Below are 12,629 nucleotides of genomic sequence, written 5' to 3' on the forward strand. Positions count from 1 at the left end.
ATTTTCTTATAATTATTAAATAAATTTTCTTTTCACACATGTTAAAATATCATCGATATATTGGCACATGTCACGATTATATGAAATACTAACTTTGAAAACTAAAGTTTATATAATAAAATATATATAGAAAAAAAATTATTTGGTTTGTGTTAAATGGAATATATATATATATATATATACCTTAGTGAGCATTTCTAACCCCATGGAACTCACTGCTAGATGCAGATGGTTCATCGGGAAGATGTGATCATGAATGCTGAGAAGAGGTAGAGGACGTTCTTGGAAAAACTTGAGTACCTCTGTATAATTCACAGTAAGCCTTTTGCATTGTCGCCATGATGTGTTGCGCAGCCGTTTTGTCATCAGTCGTGTGAATTGCCCCCATATTGAAACTGGCTATGCGCATCCCTGAGTCACCCACGTCAAGGAAATTATATGACTAGAATATGAAAGTAGAAAGTCAAGGGTTTCATTCAAAGCATTATATTCTATTTTTTGTCATATAGTATTATCAAACCAAAACACCAAATCGCAGACAAATTAAACATATCGCAGACAAATTAAAACACACATTGTTTCATATTTTAGAGTACTTTATATTTGTTAGATAATCGCTGTTTCAAACACGAGTCGCCAACACAGCTATAACTTCGGTGAAACACGGCTTGCTTCGAAGATCCACGTCCTCTTTTTTTTGCTACGTTTATGTATTGCTCGATGAGAGGTTTCGTCTTTGTACTCTTTTTCTCGTTATCAAAACATAAATTGCTATAGGTAAGTAACTAATTTATTAACTAATATTGGACATATTCTGTCATATCCTAATATAATCCGCAAGCAAGAGTACGCAAACAATACATAAAAGCTTAATTACTAGTGTAGATATAAATTAATTAATAACATATTTCTAATTTTACTAAAACATAGATTATACATAGTGTGTGATATATGTCGTTCCTATGTATATCATACTCTAAATTAAAAGTTTACATGAAATAAATATAAAATGATAATTTTCTATTAAATTTTACTAAATAGTATTTCATTGTGAATATGAAATATCCAAGGTTTTCATGTGTTAAAAATCATTAATTTTTAAGAGCTTAGTTTTTTTTTTTCTTTTTGGTTTATAAGATTTTCCTAGTAATTTTTGAGAATCTTAGTTTTTTTCTTTTTGGTTTATGGTATTTTTGGATTTTTCTTCAATTTTGATTGGGACACTTGCAAAATTAGACCCCTAACTTGAATCAATTGCAAGACTAGACTCCTCCTTTTCTCTCTCAAACATTTGCCACTTTCTTCCTACTAAATCCTCTGCCATTCATTGTATTCACAGAAATGCCATTAATTCATATCCTCATCTTCTTGTCTTATTTACGGTTGTATCACCGCCATTAATTTTCCAACAACTATGAACAACTAAATTTGAAGCTCTTAATGCTTTAACAACCCGATTTGTGAGCTTAAATAACACCCAATGCTATGAGAACTTCATTTTCTTCCATCTCCTCTCCATTTTAATCGAAAAAATTGAAAGTTCGTTAATCTTGTTATATCTTGTGAACAAGGAAAATTGGCGCTGTGTTTCTTCAGTGGTGACTAAATACGACGTCCTCAGTGCTTGACATTGCGAAACCACCACCGATAAGGTTATTTTCCGGTAGATTTCGTGATTTTCTTTGTTTTTTTTGTCGAAGTTAGACTTCATTTGTTAGTCCAACCGTCATAATATCATGTAAAGTCTACTATGTGGTCAGTTTTGCAATTTAAAATTTATCGACTTTCAAGCCCGTAGACTAAAATTTCAGTCTCCTTAGTTTCATTTGAAAACAAAAAAATATGATTCAGACTGCATTATAATCTTTCCGTTAGATACTTCGTTTGCAGTCTACTAAGGTGTATTTTTGCAATTGACCAAATTCTTGACTTTTTAGTGATGACTGCTGGCCTAAGTCTTCTTGCGATAATAAACGAGTAGACTTCTATAGTGACTATTTTGGAATTGACCAAAATATTTAAGCATTGACCGTAAAATTATTATATTAAAATAATTATTTGACTGCAAAAGAAGTCTACTAATTAAAAATTTTAAATGTTGGTCAACTCCAAAAATGACCAAGGCAGACTGCAAACGAAGTCATCATTACTATAGACTTCGTACGTAGTCTAGTTGGCAAAAGTCAAACTTGGTCAATTGCAATACTAACCACGACGAAGTTTACATTTTCTTGTTGACGGATAGATGAAGTCTACTGTAAAGTCAATGGGTTGGTCAATTGCAAAAATAACCAGAGTAAACTATAATTGAAGTTAACAGGTGGAACTTTCTATTGAAGTCTACCTATTTTTATCTATTTAATTGCAAAACAAACCAAAAAATTAACAAAGGATGACCATAGAAGAAGTCAACCGGTTCTAGTAGACTTCGTCCGCTGTCTGCTTTGTTAAATTGTAATTGCAAAAATAGACTTCATTTGAAATTATCTTCATATAGTCTAGTTTATATCTACCCGTTGACGTCAACATGAAGTCAGCAGATTTTGAAAACCAAATTATTGCAAATTGATGAATAATTTTTAAGATTTTCTTGTTGTATTCTTTGATAGATGTTATTTACTTGCCTCTGTATGTTTTTGACATGAATCCATATTATACATATGGAGAAATCAAGTTTTTGGTTTTCATAGGCAGTTAGGTCATTAAAGTAGCCTAATTTACGAAGTCAAACCGTTGGAGTTATCTGTGAAGTCTGTATATTTGAAATAATGTTTAATTGAAATTTATAATTTTTTTTTTTGATTTTGTAGTTCAAAATGTTTTGTATCAGTTATGTACTTGCCTCTGTCTATTATTGTCATGATAATATATTATACTTTTGGATCAATCATGTTTTTGGTTTTGTTAGGCATCTAGGTTATTGATTTAAGACTTCTACGGATAGTCAGCTATGTAATGAGTAATTGACTTGTTGCTTACTCTTTCAGGTAGATGGCGCAAATACCTGTTGTTTACGGAGTATGGGCGACAAGAAATGGGTCATGGCATTTTGATATGGATAGACGCAATGGTGGGAGAATGTTTTTTTTGCGACACGGTTGTACATACGCTGAGCTTCTTGAAATGGCTGTAGAAAATTATCTGATTGACAAAGAAACAGAGATGGTTCAGTTATCGTATCCCTTAACAGAGATGATGCTTCAGCAATTGCCCCAAGATACCCCTCCTGTCTATGTCACAAATGATAGATAATTTCAGAACTTGATAGATTTTAGTAGTAGGAATGTTGTTCGCTTTTGCGTCTCTACGTGATGCATGGATGGACAGTCGGTTAAGGGATGTGTTAATGATATAAATAACTCTTGTTCTATTGCCGATGGGGAGCCAACGGATGAATATGGTGACGATGTAGATCCAGGTGCCGATGAAGGTGTAGAAGAATGTGAAAAATCTCTCCATGACACTACAGATGAGAAGCCAAAAGATGTTGATGACATGGATTTCGATTACAATGAGTACGGGAAAATTGAAGATGAAGATGACGATGAAGATGGAGATCACCCGGATGTAGATGCTGAAGATGGGAAACCGTTTGTTGGTGGTATTCATGGAAAGTTAAATAATCCTTGGATAGACCAACTGAAAGTAGGTCAATGCTTTCCATGCAAACATGATGTCATAACAGAGGTGCGTTTGACCGCTATTATGCTAAAATTCTCTTTCAAAATTAAGAAGTCCACAAAGTCTCGGTTGGTGGCAATATGCTTTGTGCCAGGATGCACGTGGAGGGTCGTGGCCACTGTGAAGAATGATCCAACCACTTTTTGGGTCACCAAATATCTGAACGTGCATACATGTTCTATTGTGGACCGCATAGCTCACCGTAAGCATTGCACGTCCAAATATATTGGGATGCTTTTTGTAGACCGGGTAGGAATAGTAGATGGTGTTGTCCCACAACATATCCAAGATTCAATGAGGACAATGTTCGGCATGACATTGGATTACACAACTTCGTACAGAGCTTTACAATATACCTTGGAATATGTGAGAGGAAACACCGAATCTGGATATGCGAAGTTGCCTTATTGGCTTAGAAAAATAGAGCTGTCAAACCCGGGAAGTGTCGTTGACCTTGTTGTTGATGACGAGCATAGGTTTAAATACCTTATCCTATCTTTCGATACTTCAATCCGTGGTTTCAGTTACGTGAGGAGTTATTGTGGTTGATGGGACCTATCTCACCGGAAAGTATGAAGGTGTATTGCTAGTCGCTTGCGCACAAGGTGGTAACTTTCAGATATTTCCGTTGGCTTTTGGAATTGTCGACTCGGGGTGTGATGCTTCATGGGATTGGTTTTTCACCAAATTAAGTGAGTGTATCTCGAATGAATATCCACTGGTAGTAGTTTCGGATAGGTGCAGTTCAATAGCTAAAGCATGTTGCAATGTTATGCCATGGGCAACACGAGGGATATGTTACTACCATCTCCAACAAAACATAATTTCTAATTTCCGTGGGAAGCAACTGATGTACTTGATGAAAGGGGCAGCATATGCGCATACGTATGATGATTACAACCGCTACATGGCTTCCCTTACTAACGTAAATCCGGCCCTTGCAGCGTACTTGAAAGAGGCAGATCCAGCTTTATGGTCTTGGCTTTACTGTCCAGAAGATAAATACAACATCAAGACTAGCAACATTGCGGAATCTATCAACTCCATGCTAAAGAAAGCCAAAGATTATCCCATCACATATTTCATTGAGTTTATTACAAAAAAGTTAGGTAGGTGGTATTGGAAAAGACGAGAGGATGCACTTAGTCTCACAACCACTTTTAGCCGGGGTGTTGAGTTCTTATTGGCCATAAGGGACCATTACGCAGATATGATGACGGTAGAACACATTGATGGCTGGAGTTTCTACGTTAGGGGTGGGAAACATGATTGTTTGGTTGACTTGGAAGCAAAATCTTGTTCATGCGGGGTGTTTGATGTTGAGAAAATGCCATGTTCACATGCAATTAAGGCTGTCAAGTCAAGCAGATGGCATATGTCTACCGTAGTCGAAGCTTACTATAGAAAAGATTATATCTATGCGTCGTACGCGGCTACCATCATGCCCAATGTCGAGCACGATCCAATTGGGCCAGATATCTGATGTATACCTCCCATACCGAAGCGGAAGCCTGGAAGGCAAAAGAAGTCTCGTTGGCTAACATGGCTAGAACTGTCACGTAAAAATGGGAGCAAGCCGAGGAAGCCATATAAGCAATATGCTTGTTCAAAATGCAGACAGCCTGGACATACTCGACCTCATTGTGTAAGTAACAATCCCACTTGATATATTTTTAACGTTTTGTATATGATCGTCGGTTACACTAACAATTATTTGTATAGGTTGCTGAACACGGCAAGTAGAAGTTAACTTCATCGTGAAGTCATCTAGAGTTTCCCTAGCTATAATTTGTCTCTGTAATTTTCCGGGATTATCCCACGTGTTCAAGTCGACATTATTAAAGACTAGTACGTAACTATCATTTACTCGTAAGACCATTTTATGATACTCCTCTTCGTGAACAACCACAATCAGCTAGAGAATGATGAGCCAAATTTCGGGGTCAGTTTCTGATACAAATTCGCATATACAAATAACTGGTCCAATCTGCAACTATTGCAGTAGATCAACGATTATTGTGAAATCATGGACAGATGCAAATCCGGGAAGAAATTTCTTCAGATGCACTGTTCATGGGTATTCCCATTGGTCAGACGCAGAACCATCACGTGGTTGGCAAATGCGGAGCTTATTGGATGCGAGGGATGAGATCCGTCGGCATAGAGAAGAAATCAAGGTACTTAAAGAATCTGTAAGAGAAATGAAAGAACAAGTTGTTAACAGTTTGGTGAACTCTGGGGTGGTTAACACATATGAGGAAGACAAGAAGAAGTTTGAATGTGACTTACTGGCAGCGAAAGAAAGGGAAAAAATGCTTCGACAATTTATGGTTCTCTCTAGGATAGGTTTCATTGTTGTCATCGCAATGTGTCTTGGGATGTGTACCAAGTCTCTAAGTTAACTTCAATCTGATGTCTACTAAGCTTTCGATGTATGATGCGTTTGTCTCTATATTCAGTGTACCCTTTCGATATCTCTGTATTCATTGTACCTTTTCGCTATCTCTACAGTCGTTGTACCCTTTCGATATCTCTACATTCGTTGTACCCTTTCGATTTCTCTACATTCATTGTATCGTTACCGTCTCAATTTCACTTATAAATATTCTCTCAATTTCCACTCAATCTATTGCATCTCCTTCTTCGATAACAAGAGAATAAGTTGGTTACGAGCTATGGCCGAAGAGAGTTCCAGTAAGCGTAAGCGAAGTAGTTCCGATTTCGAGTGGGAAGAGGAAGTAATAGATGCCATGAAAGACGCTTTTGAGAAGACGAGAGTCGTGGTTGAAGAAGAGACGAAGGACCGCTTTAAAGCCATTCTTCGTATGATGAGAGATCACATGAAGAAGAAGGAAGAGGTACCGCCCTTGTGCATCAAGTGGATCTGATCGACGCTCAACTATCCCAACTGAATCAAATATTGGGTCAACAATTTGTCGACTTCTAGGCAGAGCACAAGAGGTTAGAGGAGATGAGAGAGGTTGCGGAAGCTGATGTCAACTCTACATGTCCAATGTGCATCAAGATCCTTTCGAAGTCTCTAAATTAACTTCACAAATATATCTACTAGGCTATCGCTGTACGCTATTGTTTAGAGATGACTACAAGTAATTAATAATTTAGTAACTAACTAATGAGGAACATACAAGTGTAAAAATAAACAGAGTCGACAAAAAAAAAAAGCATTGGTTCTCTCTTCTCTCTCTCTTTTCTGTATTATTTTATTAATATTTTAATAAAAATTAAAAATAACACATTCCCCAATAAAGTTTATAACTCTGTCACATTTTATATTATTTTATGTTGCTTCTCTGGTTCCGACAGCAAGAGTAGAGTATCGGCGGGAGAACAGATAAAAAAGTACTTTGTTGGGTTTTATTGAAACTCTGTAGATGGATTGACATTAGGTCCGATATCAAAAGGATGAACCACTGTTTTAGCATTGAGATGTTAGGTGAGAGGATTCCACAAAAATATATGGATAGCAGCCTATCATCATAGTTAAACAAAAAATTTAACTACAAGAACAAAAGTTCTACATGTCTATTGGACAACAATATCCATTTGAAGTCTCCAAGTTAACTTCAGAAATATGTCTACTAGGCTTTCGTTGTACGCTATTGTTTAGAGAAGACTACAAGTAATTAATATTTTAATAACTAACTAATGAGGAACAGACAAGTGTACGCTATTATTAACGCTTAACGTTTGAAGTTATGTATATGTTATGAAAAACTGAACAAAAAATACCAATATCCCACGTATAACTAGTAGACAACAAGAACAATCATCCTTACACATTAGAGTTTAAAAGGAGGATCACACAAAAAATATCAAGATCCCGCCCATCATCAGAGTTTAATCAGTAGGATCCCACCCACAAAATATAAAGATCCCCCAAACAGAAACAAAACATCAACCCTACATCATCCTAATGAGTTATACATACTTAAAACAAGAGTTTAAGTCTTTCAAACAAAGTTTATAGTTAGTCCCGGATTGGGGGAGGATCATAGAGCCCAAAGTCGTCTATGTAGTTCTCCTCATTTGGTCCACGACATTCAATCTCGTGAAATAATTCACAAGCCACCTTCTCCCTTATCTGTGTGATGTTTGCGTCGCACAAAGTAGTAGGAAAGTCTAACCCAAGAGCATGACATTCTATGTACTTCAAAGTATACACACCACAATCACTTGGCTTCTTGTTCGGAGGCACTCCCTTTTTGACCCGCTCATGAGTGAACTTCTCATACGAATACATATGCTTGTGGTCAGGGCTAGCTAACTCCCGCAGCACGTAGGGAACCAAGACGGCAATAGGCTTGATGGCAGATGCAATCTCTTCGTCGTTGGTGACACTCGGGGTGCTATCCCAGACGACGATGTGTCTCATGGGAATCGAGATCCACATAGCTACCCAGTGCGTCGACTTCACGTTTAAAGGCGCGTATAAGTCGTCTACTTCCAGACCCCATTGCTTGTTAGTCTAAGCATACAGTGAATACTCCCCTGCATAGTAGCTGAAGGCACTGGCCAGGAACAGTTTCCCAGATCCATTAGCATGTGCCTTAGAATTGACAAAGTCAAGGTACTTCGTTGTCCACAGATGAGTGAACATAGCGTCTAGGAAAGCCAATCAACTCGTTCTAAATATCTGAGGATGCTGCGCGTGTTGATGTCTCAATAGATTCAACCCCGCATCCATGTGCTGGATAACCACATGGATTTAAAACGAAGTTATATAATATTGAAGACCGACTCGAAGTTTTCTAGTATACTTGGAGACGAAGTTTTCTAGTAGAATTACTGAATCTCGTAGCCAGACTGTTTTTGTCTGCAGTTCGTACCACCAAAGACAACATCGGGATTTCTCTGGGACCTTGTTCTTGTACGTCATGCAGGTGATAAATGGTTTGGATACATATAAGTTACTAGAGTTTCGACAAATATAATTTTTGCACATAAAAGTTAGTAGACTTACGGATCTTTCTTTAAGAAATCAAGGAAAACCTTCTCCAACTCCATGTCTGCTTTATCAAAAGGATTGTACGCTGACATGGCTGATTTATCACCCATGATAGTCTTGGCTGTGTTATCACCAACGAAAGGAGAACGTTGACTTGACGCCAACCTCTTAACCCTTTCAGCCTTGCCATGTGCCGCAATCCTAGCCGCTTCTTTCCTTGGTTCTTGTTTCGTGGCTCTAGCAGTCAAGTCGACAGCTGTTGGGATTTCCGTGCGAATAAATACAGGTGGGTCTGACTCAGTTTCAAATGATTCAGAGCTGACTTTCTTTGGCACCTTCGTACCAGTAGCTGCCTGAGAGTCCTTCTGTTCCTTTGATAAAGGATCAGCCTCTTTCGTACCAGTCACATCTCCCTTCATTTAGGTAAGATCCGAAGCAAGGCTTTCAATCTTCCAATTCAACATGTTGAAACCTTCCTTCATCTGATCGAGCAGAGCTGCTCCCCACATGCCGAGCTCCTCTTTAATAGAATCCAAGATATTGAACTCCAAGGCAGTTGAAGTACCTGCACAGTGCCTCTTCCCACTTGGCTCACTCTTTTCCTCCACCTTCACCTTCGCATTGTTGGATTCATAAATACCATCTGTCTTTCACAAACCTCTCCCCCACCTCCATGGACCAAAATCCCCATTGAATGCTCTCAAAATGTTATCAATCTTGTCAACTGCTTCATCGTCTTCCCAAACAGGTGAAGTGTCTGAAGTTTGTCTACAGTTGATATAAAACAGTGTACTAATTCAAATCTAACACAATAATGGTTACCGAGTCATCTAATATCGTAGATAAATTATAGACAAATCACAGAGGTGCGTACCTGTTTTAGAATGCCCTCTTTGACATTTTTTCTACCGCAAGAACCGCGGTAAACAAGCAACGGTGGACTTGGATTGTTTGCCAACGGTTCCCCAATTGATTTGCCAAAATCAGGCATAGATTCGTACACCCATATCTGCAGAGCTTCGACAAATCCGTCTATGGTGTAACTCTGCTTGTTTAAGTCCTTCTCCTTAACATACATAATCAGGTTCTTGAAATCAACTCTTCCCAAGGGATAATCAAGAAATGCATCTAAATCCATGACTAGCCTAGCCATATTTAGACGGGTGGGCGTTGATGATTTCCTAGCTTCTGTAAACCCAACGTAGATAGCTAAATAACCCAACCTAATACGCTCTATTCTATCCCAATCGTTTGAGTTCTTACATGCTGCAACCAATTGCTCAATACTCGGACCGTTGTCTAAATTGACTCCAAGCTTCTCCCAAAACTCTTCCATCTCGTCTGAAACCTCAACCTGTGGCTGCTCCAACGACTCGACATCATCACAGTTAAGTCCAGTGATGGCTTTAAACTCATTCAAAGAAAATCGTAAAGGGTTAGATCCAACCAGACTTCAGATTTCGTACTTTTTGTTGTAGACTATCTGAAAGGTGAGCATATGGTGAACCAGTCTGGAAGCCCATTCGAATTCGAGCTTGTAGAACTGTAACAAGACACCTAGTCGAGATTGATAAATCTCGTCCCATTCATCCGTCTCGAGAGCTTTGTACAGTTCAGCAAACAGCTTCGTATTGTTGTTGTAATAGCCGATGCTTTTTATTGGAAGCGGCTCATCACCTTTCGTGTAAAACCTCCGAGGAAATTCTGGTTTTCTCTCCTCGTCCATTCTGCAAGATAAGATTAGGTTTGGCGGGGAAATTAAAAAACGAGAGATTAAGAAAGAGGAAGACAAGTCCAATAAGTCTATGCGTCGAATTGAAAAAGAAGGCTACTATCGAATTGCAAAAGAAGTCAACCTTCGGTTTGATCGAAGAGGACAACGGCGGCGAAGATGCGGCGAAGATGAAGATAAAGCGGTTGGGTTGAAGAATATAGAGTTCGTCGAGATCTGGTACAAATAAGTTAAACAAAGTAAGTAAACTGACAATCCGAAAGATAGAGATTTAGGTTTAACATGAACAAAAAATGGGAAAATCAACCGTTAGTGCTAAGCGATATAGATAAGCGGAAGGGAATCGTTTTCTAATTCCTTATGAGGAAGAATTAGAGATAACTATCCTATGTTATCTCGGTTTTTTAAGTTGTATAAAATTACAATAATTATAATAATCCCGGTTTTATAAAACCAAAATCGTTTTATTAGAAACAGTACCAGAAAATTAGGAAGAAATTATAAAGAAACTGGTTAAAACCGGTTCCCGCTTATCGGTAAATTAAACATATAAATATTACCGCCAACTAACGTCGAATCAATTTATACCTTGTAATGATTATGTTGACGACTTCTCTGGCAGACTTCTCCACGGGAAACTGGACCGTCTGCAAATCCATCAAATCAAATTAATATTTGTACTATTATGCTGAAGACTTATCAAGTAGACTTCTTTCTGGTGAAACTAAAACATACTTTAAACTACAAATCCATCAAATCAATTAATTTTTGTACTATTATGCTGAAGACTTATCAAGTAGACTTCTTTTTGGGGAAACTAAAACATACTTTAAACTGCAAATCCATCAAATCAAATTAATTTTTGTACTATTATGCTGAAGACTTATCAAGTAGACTTCTTTCTGGAGAAACTGAAACATACTTTAAACTGTAAATCCGTCAAATCAAAATAATTAATGCATCGTTAACGACGATGAACGAGTTTCTATGGTACAGGGAAAAAAGTTGCGTGTATATAGAATTCTACACTTTTAAGTATAAAGTGATATGATATAGAAAATTTCTAAGAGTTACACAGACGTGAATGATAGATAATTATACACTTATATGATGAAGTGAAGTGATATAGAGAAAGTTTCAATTACCCAACCGTGATCAGTCTCCAATTAAGCGTGGATGATTTATATTGACCGATACAAGTATATTGACCAATCACCAATTTTCCGTCGTGAAGATGAACTACGTACTATTTTTTTTTAAAGAGAAAAGAAATGATTTACAAATAACTTTTTTGGTTGCAGTTTTAAAATAATCAAAAGGCCCGTGCTGGTTTATATATACGAGACGAATCAGTTACAATGAACAGCTACATAATTAATAACGCAAACCATCGTGTCGTAAATCATTAACGAGTAACACAAACCATCGTGTCGTAAATCATTAACGAGTAGACTTCGTCTACTGACTTCTTAATGTCAACGGGGGAAGTCTACTAAATAGGTCATCTAATGAAGTCAACGATATCGTCCAAATATTACAGAAACTGAAGCAAGTTCACAGATTACAGACATAAATACGCCATTCAAACAAACGGCCACGATAAAGAGAGGTTCACAGATTTTAATTGAAAGATCTACGAAGCAAAAGAGATTAATACAACAATAAAGATTATACCGGCGATTAAGACATTCTCGACCACCGCGCGTACACGACGGACTGACAGACGTAATTCCTTCATCTGATCTTTCACCTTGTCTAGCTCCTGCTGAACCCATAGCATTTCATCATTTTCCTGGATGGCTGTAATAGAATCCCTTTGGTCAGCAAGTCCACTTCTCATTGCTTGAAGTTCTTGCGTAACAGCCTCATCCCACCATTTCATAATATGGTCCTCTCCATCCTATACCGTACCATAGAAATAAATATACCATAAGAATATTATCTATACTCAAATAATAATTATACCAAACGAATAAACCATCATACAATCTAACAACCTCATGGTTATTGCATCTAAAGAAAATCTTTCCAGGATTGTCGGCTGTGGTGGAACATTTCATAACGGTTTCCCTTCCGCAGAAACATTTGTCAGGAATTCCAACTGTCAGGCCAAGAAAGTTTATTTCGGGTGGACCTTCACTCCATACTTGCAAAGAACTAGAAGATGGCTGAGTGTAGCTGTGTAACCCCATATCTGAGTGCAAAATGAACAAAAAACTATGAGAACATATATATTTTCGAAGAAAATTA

At 37.5% G+C, this 12,629-nt stretch overlaps 1 pseudogene; it reads left to right on the forward strand.

The window, feature by feature from the left end:
• Positions 1 to 3,975: 3,975 nt before the first annotated feature.
• LOC147933718 (uncharacterized) lies at positions 3,976 to 6,730 on the forward strand (annotated as a pseudogene).
• The last annotated feature ends 5,899 nt before the right edge of the window (positions 6,731 to 12,629 follow it).

Source organism: Camelina sativa, chromosome 11 (assembly GCF_030686135.1).
Source record: "Camelina sativa cultivar CO46 ecotype springtype chromosome 11, ASM3068613v1".
NCBI classification, from domain to species: Eukaryota; Viridiplantae; Streptophyta; class Magnoliopsida; order Brassicales; family Brassicaceae; genus Camelina; species Camelina sativa.